The sequence below is a fragment of the Pseudophryne corroboree genome, chromosome 6 (assembly GCF_028390025.1).
Source record: "Pseudophryne corroboree isolate aPseCor3 chromosome 6, aPseCor3.hap2, whole genome shotgun sequence".
Taxonomy (NCBI): Eukaryota; Metazoa; Chordata; class Amphibia; order Anura; family Myobatrachidae; genus Pseudophryne; species Pseudophryne corroboree.
Genome location: NC_086449.1, coordinates 617789806 through 617813920, shown reverse-complemented (window position 1 = coordinate 617813920; position 24115 = coordinate 617789806). Strand labels below are relative to the sequence as shown.

The following is a 24115-nucleotide window of genomic DNA, read 5'->3' as shown; positions in this document are numbered from 1 at the left end:
GTTGTTAAGATAATTGATATACCTACCTAAGCTCACTCTCTTCTCATACCATGGAAAAGATGCCATCCAGGTATCAAAATACGTTGGTAAGGAGAAATATTGTGGACTCTGGAACTTGAGCACCTGGCTGTTTGACTGCACTATCCTGGGACGTCTGGATATCTTTCTCATTCATGCCTTTGTTGTCTACCCTTTATTTGTAGACAATACGATTCGATGAGTCCATTTTTATCCATTGTTTGTATTTGTTTGTTCCCTTTGGTTTTTAAATACAGTGTCACACTATTGGAGTCTCTCTCCTGTTCTCTCTACCATTTGAGGTTTTAAAGGTCCTTGGAGAAGGGAGCAGAGAGACAAAGTGGAATCTGGACATAATATGATCATTGTCCTCTCCTTTGAATGTGATTTGTCTGCTTACCTAGTAGACCATCTTATTTGGTATGAGTTCCTGCATATGAAGTATTATTGGACACAAAAGTTAATTACAGAGTAATGCTATGGAGATTTTGTTTAATGTGTTTTGTGTATTTTTACAGAACCTTTGAGGATAAGACTTACCCTCTGTATCACCATCCCTCAAAATGACATTTTTCTGTAGATTGATAGCACCAGATGATTCATTGGTAATATCTCTTGGTCTGTGTTATTGGTGTTATAGGCTGCTAAACACGAGCAGACACCTTTTCCATCATTTGTTTTGTTGTGTTCTTCAATGCCATCTTTTATGATACTGCCAGTAAATGTATATACAGTATATATACATATATAGATAGATAGATAGATAGATAGATAGATAGATAGTCAGATAGATATGTATGTATATATATATATATATATAAAATTATTATTATTATTATTAACAGTTTATTATATAGCACAGCATATTCCGTTGTGCTTTACAATTAGAACAACAGTAATAGAACAAAACTGGGCAAAAACAGACATACACAGAGGTTAGATGGCCATGCTCGCAAGCTTGCAATCTATAGGGAAATAGGCATTGACACAAAAGGATAGATGCGAACTATTGCATAATGGTCCACCAGATTGCTAGGTTCTTAATGGGTTGTATGATATGATCACCCAGCAATGTTGGAAGACAAAATCTGAGGTTATGTGTACTGTACAGAGAGGATGTGATTAGATAAGATTAGATAGGGAAGCATTGTAGGTTATGTGGGTGGGTCTGGAATGTGATAGGCTTGTCTGAAGAGGTGAGTTTTCAGGGAACATTTAAAGGTTTGGAGACTGAAGGTGAGTCTTATTGTGCTTGGGAGGGCATTCCACAGAATGGGTTAAGCCTGGATAAAGTCCTGTAATTTTGAGTGGGAACAAGAAATACGTGTGGATGAGAGACGCAGATCTTGTGCAGAGCGGATAGGTCTGGTAGAGAGATATTTTGAAATATATATATATATATATATATTTATTTGAGATATATATATATATATATATGTATATAGATGATGGAGTAGTGCCCACTTGATACTACCAAGAATATCTCTTATTTACTCAATAATTATGTATCTTATCAATGATGAGAATGATTCAGTATACCAAGTAACTTTATGTTTTAATACAGTTTTATTAAAAAATCAAATATTTAAAATTCACATTTGTGTCGTATTAATTTTTGATAGCAATTACTTAAATTCACTAAGCTTCATATTAGAACAAAGTTTTCAGTTCTTCCATCCACCCATAAGAATATACAGCATCACCCAATGCGTTTCATCCTATAGGGTTTCTTCAGTGGTATCTAAAATATGAATGTCTCAGTATTAGTAACAGAGCCAAACAAATGCAAACATATATCTTACAGGCAAGTGCATTTTGTACCAATTTGCATACCAATATAAACAGATAGAATAGTGTTAATGTTATTACAATCAAAAGTCTAAATATTTTTTCTACAGCCAAAGCAGTTCTCAAATTATTCAATAATGGTCAGTATCGGTATCCAAATATATTACAATGATCACATAATTATCCAGTGCTGGTCAGTTAGAGAAGCCACTTAACTGTACTTCTATTCCTTTGTAGATCAAGTCTAATAGGAATGCCTTTAGAGGAATAAATATTCCACATGATTTTTTCCTTTTTAGACTTTAAATGATATAGCTTCTGTTAAAAATATATACAGTATCCTATTGAACAAGTTTAATCTATATATGAATAACCCAGTGGTTAGTCTAATAGATTTGCATCATATTGGCCCATTATCTAGTAAAGGTATCTGCATACAATTAATAATTAGTTAAGCCTAGGTATTTTAGAACACGGGGGCTCATGAGCATAAGAGCTACTGTAACTCCATTCACTTCTGTGTCTTGGTTCCTATTGCCTAGCAACCGTGACACTGGTTTAAACGATGCAGTGGTCACATGACAGCATCAACGATTGCTCAGCTGAACTCTACTGTGTGGGTATGTTCTCACTGGATCCTGGGAATATAAAAGTAGAGGTATTCTAATCTCCTTGTCATTCATGGCTTCTGCTACAGTGGTTTTACCTGCGCTTAGGGTTGGATTTTATTGGCCGTCTGCCTCATGTGCCTAGTGGAATCTAGCTCTGCCTGTACTCCTGAATTTGGGGGGTAATTCCAAGTTGATCGCAGCAGGAATTTAGTTAGCAATTGGGCAAAACCATGTGCACTGCAGGGGAGGCAGATTTAACATGTGCAGAGAGAGTTAGATTTGGGTGGGTTATTTTATTTCTGTGCAGGGTAAATACTGGCTGCTTTATTTTTACACTGCAAATTAGATTGCAGATTGAACACACCCCACCCAAATCTAACTCTCTCTGCACATGTTAAATCTGCCTCCCCTGCAGAGCACATGGTTTTGCCCAATTGCTAACTAAATTCCTGCTGCGATCAACTTGGAATTACCCCCACGGTTCCATATACCACTCATCATTTTGGCTTAATCTTTATCCTTTTTACCATGATCGTAAACTGTCTGCCCTTACCTTTGTAATGTTTATGGATTACTATATTTATTTTTAACCTATATTTGGGGATTTTTTTTTTCTCCCTTATGTACATTGTTGTATCTGTCAAAACCATTACTTATATAATTTGTTGCATATTAGGAAATATACTATTTTATTATTAATCCGTTGCTACTATAACGGAGATGTACCAAGCAAGGTAAAGGGTGGAAAAGTGGACAACTGAAGAAGTTGACATAGCAACCAATCAGTTTGGAGGTAAAATATATCAAATACATTTTATACATTTATACAGTAGATAGAAGCTGATTGGTTTCTATCCTTCTCCACTTGTCTACTTTTTACACTGCTTGATACATATCCCTCCATATCTCTTTCTAGATAATCAGTTGATTATATTTTATGATAATGATTTTTTATTTGCATTTACCTTCTGACTGTTTTATATACTGCAGAACCACTTACCACCAGTACTGTGTATATGGTATTATAAATATTACAACCTATTACACATTTAGAGAACTACCCTTCAGGTTCTAATGGCGTGTCATATATTTATATTGTCAAATCACATAGGGGGTAATTCCAAGTTGATCGCAGCAGGATTTTTGTTAGCAATTGGGCAAAACCATGTGCACTGCAGGGGAGGCAGATATAACGGGATCCGGTCTGAAGATCGACACTGTCTAGGTCGACAATGTTTAGGTCGACCACTATAGGTCGACAGTCACTAGGTCGACATGGATGGAAGGTCGACAGGGTTTCTAGGTCGACATGTGCTAGGTCGACAGGTCTAAAGGTCGACATGAGTTTTTTTTTTTTAAATCTTTTTTTTTATTTTTTCATACTTAACGATCCACGTGGACTACGATTGGAACGGTAATCTGTGCCGAGCGAAGCGGTAGCGTAGCGAAGGCACCATGCCCGAAGCATGGCGAGTGAAGCGAGCCATGCGAGGGGACGCCGTGCACTAATTTGGGATCCCGGTCACTCTACGAAGAAAACGACACCCAAAAAAAATAAATCCTCATGTCGACCTTTAGACCTGTCGACCTAGCACATGTCGACCTAGAAACCCTGTCGACCTTCCATCCATGTCGACCTAGTGACTGTCGACCTATAGTGGTCAACCTAAACATTGTCGACCTAGATACTGTCGATTTGATGAACCACACCCGATATAACATGTGCAGAAAGAGTTAGATTTGGGTGGGTTATTTTATTTCTGTGCAGGGTAAATACTGGCTGCTTTATTTTTACACTGCAATTTAGATTGCAGATTGAACACACCCCACCCAAATCTAACTCTCTCTGCACATGTTATATCTGCCTCCCCTGCAGTGCACATGGTTTTGCCCAATTGCTAACAAAAATCCTGCTGCAATCAACTTGGAATTACCCCCATAGTGAACATATTGTTATATTGCCTAGTACATTGTAGTGTATTTTATTAGACTTGATTAGTATCTTATTTACACTCACAATATTACTAATCTGCAACAAATCCTTACTACCCATGCTGTTTAGTCTCCTATCAACATAGGAGTCTGTTTTGTTTATAAAGATCCGGCACTGGCTAACTTCAACAAAAGTAATGCATAACCCAGGCTTACAACATAACATGCCTAGTATGCCTGGTATGAGTCATACACTGCAGTGGTTTGTTTAGTGTGCTGGCAGTCATGTGTTTGTCAGGCTGCACATTTGCCGCAAATATTAAGTATCCTCCGAATGTATGTACTGCAGCGACAGCCCTGCAGTGCAGGCACAAATCACTTGGAAAATGGCTGCCACGGGTCCCCTCCTCTCTTAAAACACCCCTGGGCCGCTGTGCTGGACCACACATGTACAGCAGTCCCAGAACTACACTCAGCACATTGCAGGGACGGATTCCTTTCAGAGCCCCTGTCCCTGAGGGTGGAAAATAATACATGGTGCCAATGTGATCGCATTCTGCAATGAGATCTTGAGCACTAATATCTTGCCCAGATTGCATCATACTTGCCGACTTTATGGCTGCTCTCTCCGGGGGGCCGGGAGGGTCACCCGATTTTCGGGAGCCTCCCGGCCATTCCGGGAGAGTAGGCAAGTATGGATTGCATTGCAAATGCGATCAATGATAAATGGGCCCCTATCACTATGTGCTGTGTTTCTCCCTCAGGTATAATATCCTGTCAGCCTTTCATTGTGTTACACTGCTGCTGATCAATGCCTTGATCGAGTATTACTCCCCTAGGCATACGCTTATATTGCTTCCTTTCTCTGACTGCCTGTATAAATCTCCTTCTGAAACTCTTATTGGTCACTGTCTAAAGGGGGGGAGGGGGGTACACATGGAGAGATCTGTGCTTAAATTCTAAGCAATCTGCCTAGATTACTTAGAAATTAAGCACGGATCTCTCAGTGTGTATGCCCCCCAGCGATAGCGATGCGCGGTACCGCTCGTCACTATCGCCGGTACTAGATTGGACACTGCACTCGCCACTGGTTCTATTCCCACTCCATGGGTGTCGTGGACACCCAGGAGTGGGAATAGCTATGGCGGTACTGCCGGCATTCTGGCAGTCGGGATTCCCGCATTGGTATTCTGACCTCCGGGACCCTGACTACATCCCGTGGTATAGAATGCATTTAAAAATATATATATATATATATACACATACATTCAAGAGATTCTCCCCAAGCTTTAAAAACTCTGTCATGTAAATCTAAGAATACTGTGATTTGAGCAGAAGTTGACAACTAGGATTTGTAACTGTATCTTTTTATTTTTGCTTCAAATGGTAAATACTTAATGATTTCCATGATGCACTGATTTATAGAATATTGTTATATGCCCTTGTGATGGTGATTAGGAATCAGAGACAGTTATAACATTCTCTTTATTTTTACATTTTAACTTTTGTTTTTTTTTTAAGAAATGACTACAGAAGTTGGCCAGCAGAGGGCCCCTCTAATCGGAGTACTAGAATCCTGATAAATGTAGCAAATAACACAGGTTGGAGAGGAGGGTTTCCCAGTGAAATAGAAGTATGGGGGAGGGAGCGGAGGTTGGAAAAACTAGGTGGCATAGCATACCATTTTAACTATTTGGAAGGGTGTGGTAACAAATAAAAATTACAGAGATTCGCTGAAGGAATGAGCTGAAAATGAAGTCATGGAATCATTTCACACTTCTTTAATAAAAACCTACCAAAGAGTTTCAGTATACAGCAAAATGCATGAGAGAAACTAAAATGGAGAGCTCACCCACACAAAGGCAACATTGTAGTTTTATAGAGAGAGAGAGAACGAGAGAGAGAGAGAGAGAGAGAGAGAGAGAGAAAGAGAGAGAGAGAGATCACCTGACTAGTGTTGTTTTTGTTGATCGTCTTAGTGTATTGAAAAAATATTAGGTTTAGTGACCTGGAAATACTGTGTAGCAGTTTGTAATCTAACAGAATGAATGATCTTGAAGGAGTTGATCATATAACATCTCTATAATGAGCGCCTGGGATTGTTAGGTCAGGAAGTATCAAATTTATGTATCACCATATCACCATATATGGAACGACCAGACCGTCCATAAACTGTATGTAAAATCCAGAGCAGCTTCCAATAACTGTGATTAGCTGTCACTCACAGCACCCACATGTGTGATCCTCTGGAAGGGAAACTGCAGAGATTCTCAAGTGAGTAAACTAATAACACCACACCAGTCTTGAGATGATCTGTAGCCAATGAGGTAGGTGACTTCAAATCTAACAGTGTTCTCAGGTCCAGATTTGTGTATGTAGCAGCGGTAGAAACTGAAACTCCTGTAACTCCTCAAGAGATCTCTAATATGAGACGTTTTTCAAAATGTTTGTAATAAATCTTCAACCTCTTAAGAATTACTGGAAGTGTTTCTATTGGGCACTCCATGAAACCCTTAATAATTAAGCCAATGTGTGTGTTTTTGTACACACAATTCATATAAATATTTGCAATAAACATATTAAGTGATAATGAATACAAATACAATAAATATATAGAAATCCAACTTCGCTATAAATTGTTACATTCAACGTAGGCTATACACATATAAATAGGCCTTATCTAGAGTCTTACATACATATAATGGTTAGAATTCAGCTGCTTTTCAGCTGCCACCATCCCTCAGCTTATCACTACTTGGTATTACTTCAAAATTGCATGAAGATAACTCCTAACAAACTACTCTTAACTGTAAACTACATTGGAGATGGAGAATATCAAGAAAATGCATAGTTTATTTTCTGTTGCCTAATATCGTCAGTCAGTCCTCTACCTCTAATTCTATTGTATTCCTTTATTGTATGTTCACTATGCAGAACCTACATAAATTTACAGTACCTAACTCAAACATTCCCATCCACATTCCATTATCCAGTCTTAAAGGGGTAAGTGGAACATATACTGATCTAGTCATTCTCTACAGTAGTCACAAATGTATTTTGTCCTAAAGATTTTTAAGTTCAGTGTTCTCATTAACCCCCACCCCCCTTCTGCCATATGGTCTGTAAGCTGAAAATCTAACATTTTTAACTAGAACATAATTTCCTAAACCTCTAGAGATTTTAATATACAGGTTGAGTATCCCATATCCAAATATTCCGAAATACGGAATATTCCGAAATACGGACTTTTTTGAATGAGAGTGAGATAGTGAAACCTTTGTTTTTTGATGGCTCAATGTACATAAACTTTGTTTAATACTCAAAGTTATAAAAAATATTGTATTAAATGACCTTTAGGCTGTGTGTATAAGGTGTATATGAAACATAAATGAATTGTGTGAATGTAGACACACTTTGTTTAATGCACAAAGTTATAAAAAATATTGGCTAAAATTACCTTCAGGCTGTGTGTATAAGGTGTATATGTAACATAAATGCATTCTGTGCTTAGATTTATGTCCCATCACCATGATATCTCATTATGGTATGCAATTATTCCAAAATACGGAATAATCCGATATCCAAAATACCTCTGGTCCCAAGCAGTTTGGATAAGGAAGACTCAACCTGTATATTAAAAAATAACACAGACACCAGCAGTGGGATGTGATGGAGTCAGAGATCGCTGGGGGTGCGGGATGCCTTGGAAGTGATTGACCCTTTAAAAAACCTTCGAGATCGGCAAGCATCCCGCACCTCTGGCAATTTCGGACTCCATTACATCCCGCCGCAGTTGTATGATGAAGGAAGAAGAAGGAGAAGAAGAAGAAGAAGAGGAAAATAATATCTGGACTGTTTTCCCAAACTTCAGCTAATCAATATTAAACTATTCTGATTGGCTGTTGGCTCTAGTGCACATTGAGACAAAGTAGTTTTTTTGCTGCCTATATTTGGACCTATGTCCAACTGTAAATCAGGCTCTAGGTAAGAATCTACGTCATATTAATAACTGCTTCTGCCGTTCCCACTTTATTATTATTTACTAACAAATTCAGCCAAGGTTGTTGCAAAAGTAAAATAAGAAAAACAGAACAGTGAGGAGTCAGGTTTGCAGAAACACCATGAAATAGAAGATAGACAGTAACATATTACAAAACAATAGAAAGGATAGGTGATCAGAAATAGTCATTACCTTTCCCTACTAGGAAACAATAGCCAGCAGCAGAAGATGGGAATGTGAGTGACACTTCCGGTGACCCTTTGCACTTACACCAAAACTTTGTCGACACTTCTAAAAATGTGTTTATCAAGGACTCATAATATATGTGGTGTCATTCTACTTCATTGCATTAGGCAATGTTAAGAAGACAAGGACTACTGGATGAATGTTTCATCTGAGCATGTACTGTATTTGTAAACGGACTGCTGTGTAAATCATACTTGCATACTCTAAAAGGATTTTCCAGTAGACTCACACATTTCGGGAAGCTCTCCCAGACTCCTGGGACTCAGTAAGTGATGATGGGATTCACAGCAGATCCTGTCATGTGGCCCTGTTCCTGCCACGTACCTGCCACACAATGGGGAACTTTGCAGCTACATGGGAGGATCTTCACAATCTCCAGGAGACAGACACAGGAAAATCGGCAATTATGCTGTAAGTACACAACTTGCCAGCACTTAGATATGACCAGTTCCCGCAGGATGCAATGCCAGTTCACCTCTGAGTCTGTCCCACATCATTTAACCCATTATTGAGCTTTTTAGAGAAATTCACCTGAAAACTGTCCAAATTATGCTATTTATATCCCCCCAAGTGCATGATTATTCATTAGGAGGGGTGTTCCAGAGGTTCTGCACTGTGTCCCTACATTTTTACCATAGAAATGTTTCCCTACCTTTTCACCTGCTCAGGGAGTGTAACAAAAAAATGTCCAATTTAAGCTAGAATTTTTTTTTAACTTGGATTGCAAATGTAAATTGCAGTGCGATTTCCCGCTGAGAATGGCTTGCAGGTCCCAACTCACACCTAATTGGTTTGACTATTATGAGTTCAAATGCCAGTCATTTTTTCTATATTCCAGAAGACCAAAGGGCAATGTGACTACAGTATGAAATGACATTTTTATTCCTATATTCTGTATGCAATAGGGTTTCTTTTATATTTTCAGAGTATAGCATCATAAATTTAGTGAACAGCCCCCCGATGGTAATTATAATTTATATACCTTTCATGTCACACAATTCCACCATGTGACACATTTGGGACCATTTCTTGAACATAAGCAGTTTATTGAAGATTTGTCATATGGTATCAATACAAACATGTCTTGATAATCTGGAAAGCATGGACTCTGATAAAAATCAGCACAAAACAAGCTAGACCCTGGCACTCTGCAAAGATAGTGTGTATATTCTGATTCCAGCTATAGGATTGTCAGAGAAAAATAACATAAACTGCCTGAAGAAGCAGGCAACAGTCAAGTGAAATGCGTAACAGAGTTTATGCAGTTTATCACATGCTGTACCAGATGATCAAGACACATTTGTATCTTTGATCTTCAATAAACTATTTTTTTCAAATAAGTGGTGCTGAATATTCAATTGGTGGAACCTATGTCAAAAATAGGAGAATTTGTGGAATTTTCTTCTTTCAAGGCAGCAAAAAACACCAATCGCTTGGACCTAATTCCCGAAGCAGTTAGGGCGCTGGTCTGCATATTTCCACTCAACATTTGTGACCATACCACAAAGTCCCACAGTAACATAATAACAAGACCTCGTAACACAATGAAAATACAATTAAAAAGTACTATTAACTGCTGCCAAATGGAGTTAAGAAGGATTTATGATCAAACCAATCGCTGTGCTGGAAATTAAGGGATGCGGTTGATTTCGAGGACTTTGTGAAGTACCCCTCTAGGCCGTATCGGGGGAGGGGGGGGTCCATGAGGCACTAGTGATGCATATAGCAACATATGTGAATTTTGAGGCTGTAAGGTGACAAATCAGGCCCACATGATGGTATGTAAGATATATGTGGGCATAAAACAAGATCAGCTTCTGTTTTTTGCCTTACCACACATATTTATGTCTTCACAACAGTAAAAATAAATTATTTTTCTTGTAGTGCACATGTGTGTTTTTTACCATATCATATGATTTGCATATATATATATGTCCTGTTTTTAAATACTTCCTCAGCAAAGTAGTTAAAGTGTACCCAATGCCATGAATTTGTCAACACAAATGAACCATTTTTTTGTATTGAAAAGCACATAGAATTGCCTGTAGCTCTTTGTTATTTCACTATTTACTCTGGAAATGCTTGTTATTTATTACCTTTTTAATATGTCTACTCAATTTCAACCTGGCTTTTCCAGTCTAATAACAATGCATATACTTTGAAGAACACACATTAGGCAGTAAGATGGCCCCTGTGTTTTGGGTTGAGAATAATGCCACTGTTATCATAGACCCCTCTCATAAAGTATGATCTCCTCCCATTACACAACCTGTGAGTGACTACTGCCTGCCAAGCAGACTCCTAAATGAACTGTTGTTTTGGAGGCAGATTTGGCATACCTCCCAACTGTCCCGATTTTGGCGGGACAGTCCCGTTTTTTACGGTCTGTCCCGATGTCCCACCCGTGGGTTGCAGTGTCCCGCGGGTTGGGGGGGGGGCAGTTGGGAGATCCCCCCGTCACTCGCTGCTCTGAGTAGAGCAGCAGTGAATAGATGCTGTGTGCATGTGCACAGTGTCTTTTCACGGCAGAGAGGGACAGGGGGCATGGCCAGCGGGTCTCTGAGCGCTGTTCATGCCCCCATAATGATGAAAACGGGGCGTGGCTTGTGAGTGTGGCACTTGCCGTAAGACCACGCCCCCTTTCCGATAGACCATGCCCCCTAATTTCGGGCGCGCACCTTCGGTGCGCGATACTGTCCCTCCCTGGCCTGGACCAAAGTTTGGAGGTATGCATTTGGCCAGACCCCCATATGAAGACTTGTGGGCCGCATTAAAGAACAAGTGTCCAAATTCTTGCTTACTACCTATGTAAAGGAAAACTCATGCAATATTTATTACAGGTGGTCCTAACATATAAATACAGAATTTGATGGCACTTGGCCAATCTAGCGTGCCCCTTTTTAACATTATTGTAACGTAAATCCTATATGATATTTCTTTGTAAGAATATCCTTTTGTCTATCTCATGCATGTTTAAATTGTTCTACTGTATTAGCCTCTACCACCTCCGATAGGAAGCTATTCCACCTGTCCACTACCCTATCTGTGAAGTAATTTTTCCTCAAACTTCCTCTGAACCCCCGTCCCTGCAGTTTCTTGGCATGTCCTTGTGTTCTATTACTTCTCCTACTTGTAGCCAACAAGACTCCAGAAGATGTTTCACACCATTTCCTCCTTGTGATGGAGAAGTTGTGGTAAACTAGGCTCCTATTTGCACATCTGGTGGATTTGACCCCAAATTGCCTCCTTTTGGGACAACATAGCATCTCCTTTTTATAGTATTACACTTATGTGCATTAGTAAAAAAATGAATACAAAAAAATCCATTAGTCTTTTCTTTTAGGCCTGCCCATTGAATGTATGCTAGCGCCATCAGACAAGTTTACCTCTCAGATCCTCAATGCAGCCAGATGCTTCGTTGGCAGTAACTGGAAAAGGTGGTCCCCCCTCTTCAGCTGGAACACAAACGTTGGCACCTTACAGCTATGAAAAAAAGTCAGTGTATGTAAATAATATCTACCATAATTTTTTTCAAATTGCTGGGATCCTTGGGATTAGCTTCTTAACATAGAATTTGATGGCAGATAAGAACCACTGGGCCCATCTAGTTTGCTCTAGACAAATGCGCATGCACACACTTATAATTTAGGGTTCATTTATGTTGAGAGCCAGTGACCTACCAGTATATTTTTGTACTGCGGAAGAAAACCGGGGTACCCAGGGGAACCCGCAAGCACGGTTTAAACACACAGTTAGGACCATGCTGCTCATGTCCCCTCCATTCCACCCACCTTCCATATTTGGCACTGGGGGCATATGTGTTTCTGGCACTATGGGGGCATATTTTTATCTGGCACTGTGACGGAATATCTGGCACTGGGGCCATATGTGGCACTGGTAGCACAACCCTAGCAACAAGCAATACCCCCTGGTAACATGCACAACACCCAGCTCATGAAATCCCTGGCAACAAGCATTACCCCCTAGCAACGAGCATGACACTCAGTGCATGAAACCCCTGGTAATGAATATTACCCCTTGGCAACAAGCACATGATACCTCTGGCAAGAAGCATAACACCTAGCGCATGAAACCCCTGGCAACAAGCATAACACCCTGAGCATGAAAACCCTTGGCACAGTGCATGGAACCAAGAGCATGAAACCCCTGTCAACGAGCAGGTAATTTAAAAGTAATTAGAAGCCTTACTGTAGGGCAAAATGTGTAATGGGTATTGCGGTGTGTGGCATAATGTATCACGGACATTGCGATGTGTGGCATAATGTATCACGGACATTGCGGTGTGTGTCATAATGTGTCACAGGCATTACGGTGTGTGGTATACTATATCATGGGCATTGTGGTATGTGGTATATTGTCTCAGGAGTATTGCAGTGTGTGGCATAATGTATCACGGACATTGCGATGCGTGGCATAATGTGTCACAGGCATTACGTTGTGTGGCATAATGTGTCAGGGGCATTATGGTGTGTGGCATAATGAGTCAGGGGCATTACGGTGTGTGGCATATTGTGTAATTGGCATTATTGTGTGTGGCATAATGTCTAAGGGCAATTGCAGTATGTGGCATAATGTATACTGGGCATTACTATAACGAGGAAAAATGACAAATAATGTAAGGGGCATGAATCAGGATTATTTTTTTTCCTGTGATGGCCAACGTCTGGGCATGCAGGTTGCAAAACTGGGGTATAAGGTAGTCTTTTCCTGCAATGCCACGCTCCTTTATGCAAAGCCACACCCATTTCAGAAAGGGCACGCCCATCGGCGCAGATTCATCACTTTGCTAGTGGCAATTATGGTGGGGGGTGGGGGTGCCAGAGAATATTTTGGCTTGGGGGAGAAAATTTTTTGGTTACACCCACTGCCAGCAAACATCTTTTACTTATTCTATATTTTGGGATTTTGATGCAGGTCTCAATATTTAATATATTGTGCTACCTAAACTGTGATGAATTGCTGTCTGTATGTTCACTCTCATGGCCCATTGCTGTTTATATTTGTATATCTGAAAACTTTCATAGCATTTGTTTTTTAAATTGCAAATTGAAATATGTTCCCTTTTTTTTTTTTATTGTAATATCAGAAAACAACCTTCATTCATTTCTCACTGCCATGGTGAGTACAAATGCAGCACAGCAACAAGTGTTTGCTTCAGTCAAAGAACTTTGGACACTGGATCCCTTGTTTGTTCTCTTTACGAAACTGGTTTTGGATAGACACTCTTCACTCATACGTATTCTTGGCAGAGTACAACAGGTCTCAACAGTCTGTTTGTCTTTTCTTTTTTTGTCATTGAACATTGCTGAAGTGATTTAGGAATATATGTGTTCATGTAGGTGTAAAGATGGATAAGCACCCACAGGTTGTTCTGCTAATGCTAAAAGTTTGCCTAGAAGAATGCAGCTTTGTACTGATCAGCAGGGTTAATAACAAATGTGAATACTGTACATATGTCACTGAGCCGTATTGAGAAACATGCTCTTCTATTTTACAATACACTCACTTCTTAGAGAGGTGAGAACAGTAAGGAGTCAGTCATATCTTCTGTACTGCAAAACACAAAACTTAGCATATTTATAGCACTACAGACTAAGATAATGAAAAGTGGGTGACTGAAAATCATCAGCGTTTTACATGACCACAATGTCAGACAAAACAATGCTGCCCCTATCCCATTGGTATATAACATTTCAAGCATTGTACTGTACTATTGGTAATATGGCAACACTGGCCAAGGCCGGACAGTAGTGATGCAGGGTGCAAACAGAACTTCAAAAAGATACAGTATCGATAACACATGTACACACGCAGCAGTACAGACTTAGAGGGGGGAGGTGTGTCAAGCCTTGGTGGCTGATAAAGAGGAGAGTTGCCCAAAGCTACCAATCAGCTGTTGTCATTTATCTAGCACTGTCTTTGAAATGTCAGTTAGACCAGAGGTTCCCAAACTGTGTGCCGTGGCTCCCTGGGGTGCCTCGGGACACTTTCAGGGGTGCCCTGGGTTGGTGGTCCAGGACCAATTCAAATTATTCATGGTCAATATAATAGGTAAAACCAGTGCTGGTGGCTGCCAGTCATAAAATATGTGGCCAAACAGAAGCAAATCTTGTCCCTCACCACACAACTGACCCTACGGATGACATATCAACGCAATCTATTTAATGTAATATTTCTTTCTAAATTTCTCAATAAGAAATTTTTGGCCTAGGGGTGCCGTGAAAAAAATTCTGATATTCTAGGGCATTGTGATTCAAAAAAGTTTGGAAACCACTGAGTTAGACGCTGGTTGGTTACATTGGGCAACTTGTCCACTTTATATCTCTCCAAGGCTTGACACTCTCCCCTAAACCTGTTCTACATTGCTTATATAAGTGCAGATTACACGCATTATAATTCGTTATTGCCTATACAAACAAATACACAAATGGAGTAAAATATAGTGCACAGAAATGCAGCACAATATACAGAAGTGTGTATATGATATCATAGGGGGCATGGTGTTATACTTTTGTCACAATATTGATGTTTTCACACAAACCTGTGTATAACTGTGTGGAATACATACAAATAACCATTGCACACATGGCCATAGCGTTATATTTACACCAGCAGCTTGTAGTGCACCCACATTTGTGAAAGGCCACATACTGCAGGCCAAGGTGCTGCACTTTAGTAGGGGTGTCATGCTGCGTATTGTTTTGTCACCTTATTACACTGATTTTTCCTGTGAGTGTGTGTGTGTGTGTGTGTGTGTGTGTGTGTGTGTGTGTGTGTGTGTGTGTGTGTGTGTGTGTGTGTCTGCCAACATAAAAAGAATCTATGGTGCTTTCATTATTAATAGATTTATTATATGAGTAAGTGCTGGAATACATCTACTAAATATACATGGTACACGGGGTGTGGTGGGTATTGAGGGTATGTAACTTTAGTGTATTAGAGTATATTAGTGTATTAGAGGCGACACAAAGTTTTCTAGGGAGGCAAATACTGTGCACCATGCCTGTCATCTCGTAATCATGCTGCAGCTAACCTGAGCTGTGGGGAACGGTTATATGAGGGTTAACCAGTGTATGATAAAGTCCTTTTCAGTTTAAACAAACATGTTATTTTGCTATGCTCCCTCTCTGTCTTATCTCTGTAATGCCACAAGTGCTTTATTTTGTAATACCAGCCCAGCCTGTGGCATGTTTATCAACATTTCAAAACTGGGACTCTATGACTAACATTAATACAATACATTATTATTCTCATTTATAACCGTTATATATGTTTCCAAGGGAATTTCCCAGCTAAACGAATAGCTCACAGAAGGTATGCCTGTGCTCAGATATGTATCCTAGCGCTATATGGGATGCAGGAACCTGGGATTCTCTTATTGAAAAGGGAGTGAAATGCCTGGCTGTACACATAGGATCCAGCATGCTCCTACTGTATATATACATTATGAATTCAGGTCCCATACCATTTGACCGTGGGAATACTTATTAAACAAGTTGGTACAGAGCTTAGACAGAGGGTGTGTTGGTTCATCTGACCTTGCTGCCATACATATGTAAATGACCACAGGGGATCAGTACTAAATGCCGCCGGCCGGAATCCCGGCGGTCAAAATCCCGACGCCGAAATCCCGACCACACAATCCTGACAGGGGTGGCGAGCGGAACGCAGCCCCTTGCGGGCTCGCTTCGCTCGCCACGCTGCGGGCGCGGTGCCTCGCTACGCTCGGCACACTATTATATTCTCCCTCTATGGGTGTCGTGGACACCCACGGAGGGAGAATATGTCGGGATTGCGGCGGTCGGGATTCCGGCGCCGGTATTTCGACCGCCGGGATTCCGGCCGGCGGCATCTTGACCGCATCCCGACCACAGGTATAAGAAGATTATCCTTGCTAAGTGCAGCTGAGTCAGATACCTGTTACATGACCTAGGCCCTTGTCTGGGCCTGGTGAGTGCTGGCAGTGACGTTGAGAGGGGGGGGGGGGTACAAATTACCTGGGTCCAGGTCTGATAGAGGGGCCCAGGTCCACACCTCCTTGATTAGGCCATGCCCCCTGAAAAGTTCCTGGGCCCAGCCAGGCTCTCTATTACCCTGGCTGGGAGGCATGCCATGCTTCAGTGAGTGGGTTCTTCTGATATGCTAGACACGCCCCCAAAGAGGAGTTGCCATGCCCTCAGCATGCTGTGGTCACACCTCCTCTAGTGGGGGCAGGGGGGCCCAGGAAGTTGTTGTACCGGGGCCCAGAATTTCTCTTGGCTGCCCTGGGTGCTGGGGTGCTCCTGGTATCGGGAGTGATGGGATAGGCAAGTAGCAGAGGTCACACTGAATATCTTGAGCCACTGCCTGCCTTGTAGGACTAATATTGTCTTGGTGAGTAAGGCAGACGTATCAGGTTTTTCTTTCAGTAGGTGTAATATTTGTTTGGAGGAATTATGCAGTTTTATGTGTCTATATTGTTTAATGTTTTTGATAGATCAGAATAAAACTATAGTATCACAAAAAAGCAAAATACTGTAAACAAAATAATAAACTGAATCATTACTATTTATTTATATATTGTATTACTGTAATCTAAATAGAAGAGCAGATTTTTTCATCAACTGCTGTGAAAGAATGAGAAAAGAACAAGATTGTATAACAATTCTTCATTTCACTGACAGGGTCATAATTAACAGACTAAAATTCTTTATCAGCTGAAATGAGTGCACTCATCGGATTGTAAATCAAATAAATGTTTCAGAAAATCAAAGTTAACAACTTGAGACTGATGTCACACCATTACTGAAGCATTTATCACTTTTTAATCATTCTTCAGATAATACCCACCATAGATTTACTGTTGTAAGACTTAAGGGGGGTACACATTGAGCGATGTTCAGCTAATTTCTAAGCAATCTGACTAGATTGCTTAGAAATTAGCTGAACATTGCTCCGCGTGTAGGGGTGCCGGCAACAGTGATTCGCGGTCCCGCATGCCGTTATTGCTGGTGCTAGATTGGCCTGCATGCAATCACAATTTAGCAGGTCACCCATTTCACGGCTGGGTGAAATGAGCAGCTCCCCGTGTCGTACCCGCCCCTCGCTCAGCACACATCGCGCTGTGCTGAGCGGGACATGAAATACAGTGGTACACAAGTTTTACTCTTATTCAAAGTATCAAATTAAGTGCAAATAATAAAAGCACCATTGCATATGTTTCAAGAACTGTATACTCACCTTGGCAGACTCCTATGTTCAGATTTACATGAAAAACATCTTACTATATAGTTATAAACACCACAAAGCACAATAATGTATGCAATATACCATATGACATTAGGAGGGTGGCAAACAGACACTTAGGAGGGTGGCAGACACTTAGTGCTAATGAAGGTCTTTATACTGTACACAGGGCCGGCTCTACCATTAGGCAGCTTTAGGCAGCTGCCTAGGGGCGCCGGCCCCTGGAGAGCGCCACTAAATTCATCTAGAAAAAAACTTGAGGATGTCCCTGTATGCGACCCCCTCCTTGTACACTGTGCTGGCTGCTGCTGAGGGTCTAATATGGTGCAGCTGCTGCCATAAGGCTGTACCACATAGTGCCTCAGCGCTTCCTTCTGTTGACACGTGTAACATCAAGTCATGTGAGGGCACATAGGAGGTGGATGTAACTATGGCTCCCAAGGGGAACCCCCACGGATGCTCCTCATAGCCCTGATGCACCTCCTCCAGGCCCCTGGATCCCGACTATCCAGCAGCAAGCAGCTCCTGACTAAATGTCTGCACCCAGTAGCGTCGCTGTGATGCTGCTGCCGCCTGTACGAGGAACCATGGCAATTATGAGGTAAAAGTTGAAACAACTGTAGTGTAAGTAACCTATGGGGGTTCTGCAGGACCACAGACAGTACAGATCTTACCACCTAATGGGTGGTTTGCACTTGTAAACAGCATAAGAGAGAAAACACAGGAACTGGGGCACAATACAGTTCATATGGAGGTGGGCGGGGGGGGGGGGGTAGTAATGAACTTACAGATGGGGGAATGGAACACAATAATGAGCATACAAGTGCATGTGTAAGTATATATATGTATATATACACATTCAATTAAATATCCCCACCAGACCCCTTGTGCAGATGCAGTGCTGGGGGTTTTGAAGGTTAGGTTGTGGGGCTTTAAAACGTTAGAGGTAGCTAGGCTGAAGCTTTGCCTAGGGTGCAGTGAGACCTTGCACCGGCCCTGACTGTACAGAGAGCAACTTTATGCTGGCCAAAGAGGTGAACAAACTCTTAGGAGGGTGCCATGACTAACTAAATACCCCCCTATGTCTCTAGCTGTGCCACACAAGTTACTGGGATTTGTAGCCCATGTGTGTCATAACATAACTTTTTTGTTTTTAAAGTATGATCAAAAGACAAAGATTTAATCAGATAACTTATTTTAAAGTAATAAATAGTGTTGACTGAATACGGGATAGGATCTAACATTCAGTATTAGGTTCCAGTTCAAAAATAAATCCATACAATGTATACAAAAAAAAGTATTTTAAAAAAGAAGTTAATAAAAAACTGTAAAATAAAATAAGTACAATAATAAAAAATTAAACAATCAGAGCAAATACTGTTTCTGAAGGCCCTGAAACAAGCTCATTACCTTATGCTGTGGTTAGTAAGGTTCCTTTTATTACTATTACCAAAATGAATTACATTTATAACTACTGGAAAGAAATAAGAATGTTTCCTTGTAAAGATATATTTCTCCATTCAAACAGCATAGAGACAATGCTACCAAAAAATGCGTAACTGCAGAGCAAACTCGTAAGAGACTCAAGATGTTCAAGAGTCAACACTGAAAACTTAAGACACTGCTGTCTGGTTTTAAATAAACTTTATAAGACATCTATTCTATCTTCAGAAACTAAACATACTGTTGGCATTTGTTAAAGATACTATCTGTGCAATATATTAGTCTTGTTTTGAATGCAACAAAATGATAAAAGAGCTACAAAACAGATTTGAAACATTATGGTTCTGAATTCATTTATTGCAAAGTTGAAGTTGAAATTTCCAAGATCATATTGAGAATCAGAAGAGCTCTATTTTAAGATCACAGACATTCAGAGTGTAAACCTGTAATAAATAGAATGTAAATACATGCCGCAGGTGAGTTTACAGTATGTCAGTCTACTATGCAGGTGTGCTCGTGCATTGTAACCATGGTGTTTTCAGCTATCAGAGACTGACTGCTGTAAAGACAGCTGGAAAGCTGCAGAAGACATGAGCATTGAAGTGAAGTTATTTTTTATCTCTAGCAAAGCCAACAGCTGTTTAATACATATTCCAGAGGACTACCCCATTATGGGAGCATTGAAAGGACAGAAAATATGAAAACATTGTGGGCCAGTTGCAAAAATAGGTGCAAATGTGCAGTTACCCACAGTAACCAATTAGACACATGCTTACACAAGTCTAATGTGCAATATTGTCAAACCAATTTCTTGATTGGTTACTATAGATAACGGAACATTTGATATTTTGTATTTTACAGATAAAACAATATGTTAGTGGAGTGGTTCCCAAACTGGGTGTCTAGGCTACCTGTGGTTCTACAAGGCTCTTGCAGCGGTGCCACAGGTTGGTGGTCTAGAACAAAACCAAATAATTTATAGTCAGAGCGATAGGCAAAATCAATGGAGGTTGCCAATCATAACACATGTGGACAATCAGAAGCACAACTCTGTACACCACCACATAAATGATCCTAAGGATAACAGGTAGGCACAATTTACTTTATTTCATATTTTGTTTCCAAATTTATCAATACAAAACTTTTATCCTTGGGGTGCCATGAAAAAAATTCTGATTCAAGAAAGTTTTGGTACCACTGTGTTAGTGAATAACCTCAAATTGTCACTATTCCAGTTTAACTGCATAAAGAGGGTTATTCAGGTTTGTTAGCAAACCAAAAAAGCACATTAATGGGCAAAACTATTTGCACCGCAGGAAGGCATGTAAATGTAACACGTGCAGAGAGATTTAGATTTGGGTGGGTTATATTGTTTATGTGCTGCTTTATTTTTACACTGCAATTTAGATTTCAGTTTGAACACACCCAAATCTAAATCTCTCTGCACATGTTACATCCGCCCCACCTGCAGAGCAACATGGTTTTAGTGTGCTTTTTTCGGTTTACTAACAAACCTGAATACGGCCCAAAGTCTGCACTGTATTATTACATTGTTTATCAACTGTTTTTAGGCACAGAAAAACACATCTAAAATGCAATGCACCAATGCATTAACCTACAGGGTGGTATATAGTTTTCAATATTCTTTGGTGCCTCTTTTAATTTGAAAAACAACAAATAAAGTACAACACAAAAATAAACAGTAAAAAAAAAAAAATAAGACCAAGAGGCAAAAAAACCCAAAGCAAATACAAAACATTCATGTGTCTATGCCCTTAGATAAACTATTAACACATGAAGGACTTAGCAACTCAAAGAGATTTATTTAGCTATGAACCCACTGGCATTTTGTAATGCATTTTTTTTATCACCTGTAAAATAACTACATTCATTTAATATGCATTTTAAATATGTCCAACCTACACTTTTAAAATATGATCCTGGGACAAAATAGGAAGTTATCCTGTTCAAACCAAACACATATGAAAAACTTGATAATCACATCACATTTATGAGATACAGTAAATGAAAATGTTCTTTGTCAGAAACACTCTTATGGAACCAAAAACTTTCAGAACACACACTGCAGTCCAGCAGAAGTTAAATGCAGGTACAGACACAGATATAAACTTTCTCATATGGTACAATGGGGCAGATGTATTAAGCCTGGTGAAGTGATAAAGCAGTGATAAGTTGAAGGTGATAATGCACCAGCCAATCAACTCCTGTCAATTTACATATTGGAGCCGACTGGCCGGTGCATTATCACCTTGCACTTATCGCTGCTTTATCACTTCTCCAGGCTTAATAAATCTGCCCCAATGACTTCCATTTGTACACACTTAACATCCATTAGAACAGCATCCTATGTGAAGAATTTTAGCTACAAACACCAGTGTGAACAGTATGTAGCCTTCAAATCATTTCACAGTAAAATGTTGGTTACAGTGTGCAGTGTGCTACTTCTTTGATGAAATGGCTTAACTCAGAGGTTCCCAAACTGTGTGCCGTGGCTCCCTGGGGTGCCTCGGGACACTTGCAGGGGTGCCCTGGGTTGGTGGTCCATGACCAATTCAAATTATTCATGGTCAATATAATAGGCAAAACCAGTGCTGGTGGCTGCCAGTCATAAAATATGTGGCCAAATAGAAGCAAATCTTGTCCTTCACCACACAACTGACCCTAAGGATGACATATAAACACGATAAACTTAATGTAATATTTCTTTCTAAATTTCTCAATAAGAAATTTTTGGCCTAGGGGTGCCGTGAAAAAAATTCTGATATTCTAGGGCGCCGTGATTCAAAAAAGTTTGGAAACCACTGGCTTAACTACTTTAAGTACAGTACATGATATGGAGAGGTGTAGTATGGTATGCCGGCGGCCGGGCTTCCGGCGAATAGCATACTGGCGCCGGGAGCCCAACCGCCGGCATACCGACAGCATGGTGAGCGCAAATGAGCCCCTTGCGGGCACGGTGGCGCGCTACGCTATTTATTCTCCCTCCAGGGGGGTCGTGGACCCCCACGAGGGAGAATATTTGTCGGTATGTCGGGTGTCGGGATTCCGGCGCCGGTATACTGTGCGCCAGGATCCCGACATTCGGCATACTGAAGACCACCCGATATGGAGTACCAGTAGACTAGCAAAATATTTTTTTATGTTATAAATTTTGCATAAAAATCTCATGAAAGCACAACATACTGTAGTTAAGTACAGTAACTGGTAAAATAAAAAATACCAAAAAAGACCTTATAATATTTTGTGGCAAGTGAACTAAAGTTGAAGACAACTGAAAACAAATAATATAGCTGCCCAAGCTCATATTGTCTGTGAGAGGAACATTCTGCACTCCAATTGGTCATGCAGTAATCTGTGTGAAGGGGCTGCGACCTGGAATGTATTCTTGATGGATTCTCTGGAGCAGTTTCCGTTGTGTCTTCCCAGATAACTCCTGACAAATATAAGTGTGTATCACAGTGTTGCTTGTATGAACTTGTTAGGAGCATACTTATTTGACAGTAGGTGTTTTTAATTGTTTGTTGTTGTTTAGATACTTAACAAAATGCATTTTCTCCTATATATATTTTCTAATTATTTTGTGAAGGATGGGCACATTAAGACAGTGCACAAGGCCCAGTGATTTCTAGTTATACCACTGTACTGAGCATTACATAGCATCTAGGCAGGGGACTTCCAGTAATATAAATTAACTTGGGTCTACAGGATTTAAATAAAGGCAGGTACTGTAAACCTATCCTTTAAGTCAGGTTCAAACGCTTTGTAGTCATAAGCAGCATTACATATTTACCTGTACTTCTCAATTTCTATGATACAGGGGTCTATTCATGAAGCAGTGAAAAGAGTGGCAAAGTGATCCAGTGGAGAAGTTGCCCACGGCAACAAATCAGCTGCTCTGCATAATTTTATAGTATGCAAATTATAAATGTTACATCAATGCTGATTGGTCGCCATGGACAACTTCTCCACCGGCTCACTTTTTCACACTTTTCACTGCTTTATGAATAGACCCCATAGTCCTTTATATTGTATTGTAAAAATCAGTGATTATAGTATACAAAATTATATTATGAAATTATCACTTCAGCAGCTTAAACTCCACACAGTGTACTATGTACACTAAGCCTTTAGGTTTTGTTCTATTGTCTTTATATAATTGTTTAATATGCTTAATAACGTAGAGAAGGTGAAAGTCAATATAATTATCTTGCCTGTCTCTCAGCTAATCCTTCAATTTCCATGTATAAGAAAATCTAACTTTACAAAGGTCTGGAAGTAAAAGATCATTGTTCCGTACAGACATGTCCTATGTAAGAGTGAACATATTTGTACTGTAAAGTAGTATTCTCCAGGCATTTTTAAATTTGAAAATAGCTGACTTCCTTCTTCTCTATATGGAAAACTCTGCATGAAAGTTATTTTAGTAATTGTCTTGTGAAATGGCTTTGATGTGCAATACAAGTACAGTGCTTAACCCATTAAAGAGGTCCTGCCACTTTAGAGCTAATACACTATTTACATAAAACATAGTGCACTAAGTGTACAAAAATACTATTTTTACTCTGTATGCTCACCCTCTGTGAATGTGACAACTCGGCTTCAGAGTCGTCTTGCATAATGCTCTATCTTCATAGAGCATTATGGGCAGTGGCATGCCTAGCCAATCTGCTGCTAAAGGTGGCATCATGATTGATTTGTAATAGTGTAAAGTACACTGTAGAACACATAAAATGATACTTTTACATTATGTAATGTATCCACACAGTTTAAACTCACAACTGTTGGCTGGTGCACTAAGAAAAGTCGCATT

General features: G+C 40.0%; 1 long non-coding RNA gene across 1 annotated transcript; it reads right to left on the bottom strand.

The window, feature by feature from the left end:
• Positions 1-1625: 1625 nt before the first annotated feature.
• LOC134933120 (uncharacterized) lies at positions 1626-23913 on the bottom strand. The gene is made up of 3 exons (XR_010179616.1): positions 23880-23913; positions 11982-12078; positions 1626-1759 (listed from the first exon to the last, which is right to left on the bottom strand). It is a non-coding gene; the product is annotated as an uncharacterized LOC134933120 (long non-coding RNA).
• Between the last annotated feature and the right edge of the window lie 202 nt (positions 23914-24115).